Here is a 2,733-nt window from a genome sequence, read left to right on the forward strand (position 1 = left end):
ATTAACAGAACCAACACCTGGTAAAGGTAATGGCGTACCATCAACAGTCATAATAGATATGGACGGGTTAGAAGGACGCAAGTTATTAAAGAATTTTGAGTTAGATGACATGTGTTTAGAAGCATTTGAGTCAAAGATCCATGAGGAAGAGATACCTAAGTGACTGTGTGATGACAAACCTATATGAGTGGAGGCTGACATAGCATGCAGCTGTGTGGCTAAAAACTTTTGAAACTGCTCTGCTAAGTCCGTCAACATGGGATTGGAGAAAGGTGGTGCTCCAAGTATGGATAAATCACTAAGTGGCATGGTGGCAGCTATGTTAGCATTGGGACGATAAGATTGCTGTTGTGATTGAGGTTGCTGTTTCTTCAATAGTTTAGGACATTGAGACTTTCAGTGTCCTTTTTGTTTGCAAAAGTCACACTCATAACTGGCAGCTCACACATAACCTTTATTTTGATTCCGTGTGGATAGTCGAGAAGGTACAGCCAATACTGAGGTGCTAGATGGAAGAAGAGAAGCTTCTCCCGCAAGAGATTTCAAATGTATTTCCTCAGCTACAAGTTCACTAATAATCGAATCAACTGAATGAAGTGGAGTGCGCTGCAAGATGGAGCCTCTAAGTCCTTCAAAATCACTGTGAAGTGCCATAAAAAACTGAACTAATCGCTGCTCCTCTCTAAAAGTAATATATTCCTCACATGCTTTCAATCCTGCTGATTCTATAAGAATCAATTCATAGCAGCGTAAAACTGAAGTATACTCATATCATTCTGATGCAAAGCCCGTATATTAATTTCCAACTGATACCGCTTTACAAAGTTGGACTTAGTATATAACTTTTGAAAGTGCACCCAAACTTCCTTTACTGTTTCAAACTTTACTGGCTGTGTACCAATAAATTGCTCAACAGAGTTATGAATCCAAGTGAGGATTTTCGTGTTGTTTGACTCCCAATTATCTAACCCTAATACATAATCTTGAGCAGTGTTCTTGGGTTTCACAACAGTTCCACTAACATAACCCGACAATCTTTTTCCCTTTAGAAAATTTCTCATTACTGTACTCCAATATGAGCAATTTTTACCATTTAATCTAACACTAATGGATTGAAGCGAGTCATTTCTTTCAGTTACCCTCATAAAGTTAATAAATGATCAACTATGAATCAAAGAAATCACCCAATTTTTAAGGAAAACAACGATAACCAACGTACCACCACAAACCACAATTGAAATATACTGTACAGTATACGTATAACCAAAGTAATACCACCAAAAGATCAAAAATTTACCAAGAAACAAACTATCTTTTGGAATCACCCAAAAAAAACCTCTCACGCGCCTTCAAAGTCACTGCACGTTTCACTCACGCCACTATTCGTCTACACGCGCTTGACCGAAAGCTTCGTCTCAACCTACAGAACAAAGGTCTGACCTCAGTTTTCTCAACTAATCTATGGTTTGGTTGGAATCATGATTTTAGTTACAATCGATTAGGTTTTTAGTACAAATTTTGTTTGCCTGATTTCTGCCTCAAATTCTAGCACGTCCCAATAAAGAATTTCATAAATTTCACTCAATGACTTGGCTCTGATACCATAATAATAATATATGGTAATAATATAAACTATCTCAAACCAATTTATTGAATCAATTCAAGGAGAACAAAAGAGAAGAGAAGCAGGAGAATGAAAGAAGAAAACCACAATCAATTAAGCAACAACAAACTAGGGTTTTACAATGAAATAAGACATGTTTTTATACTACAAGGAAACCTAAAACAATAGAAAAACTAAAATAAGGAAATAACCTAAAATAAGGAAATAATAAATATATAAATATATATTATCACTTCCCCCACACACTTGCTTTGCATTAAATAAGTGAAAGTTTGGCTCATGCATTGTGATTTTAGCACTGTTCATAAATGAAATATAATGTTCTCAATACTGAGCCAAAAAAACAAGTTATTCAACTAATTTCTTGTGTGTATATTTTCCTTGAGTGATTTTCTTTTTCATTGTATTTGTTTGCTCGAGAACTAGCAAATGGTTAAATTTAGGGTGGGTATTTGATGAGTATATTTTTACTTACAAGTTATACACAATTTTAGTTTGATTATTTGCTAGATCTTATAAGTATAGAACGTTATTTATGTGTTTACTAATGTTGTTTTAAAGGTTAAGAGAGGTGATATAAAAATGGTGATAAAGTGAGCAAATAAGTCAATGACGAGTTTTGGGACAGTGAATCAGTACCCAGGCACTACGAACAATGAGAGAAGTAGATTTGTATAGAGAGACGCGCCTAGGCATTGCACTCATATCGCCCAGCAGCTGTTACTAGCGCTTTGGCGCTGCATGTGTAGATCCTAGGCATTGTATAAGGTTTCATCGCAGCACTTAGAATTTGCTTCCTAGCACTTGGGAAATTAGTGTTAAAATTTTAGAAACAATCATATAAATGTCCATTTATGTACACATATCATTTTATATTCATCCAAATTAAGTTTTATGATAATTAATACTAAACATAAAGTCGAAAGTTCTCTAAGTTTCCAATCATTGTCCATTATCCTAATGGTCATCATCACAAAATTAATTTCATAGTGCAAAGCCATAGGTTCTAGATCAGAATTACTTAAACTCTTTCAACATTAGAACTATCACTAAATTAAACAATTAATTATGTATAAAAATAAGCAAAACATTTTTTTATAATATGTGAT

Source organism: Olea europaea, chromosome 10 (genome assembly GCF_002742605.1).
Source record: "Olea europaea var. sylvestris chromosome 10, O_europaea_v1, whole genome shotgun sequence".
In the NCBI taxonomy this organism is placed as follows: Eukaryota; Viridiplantae; Streptophyta; class Magnoliopsida; order Lamiales; family Oleaceae; genus Olea; species Olea europaea.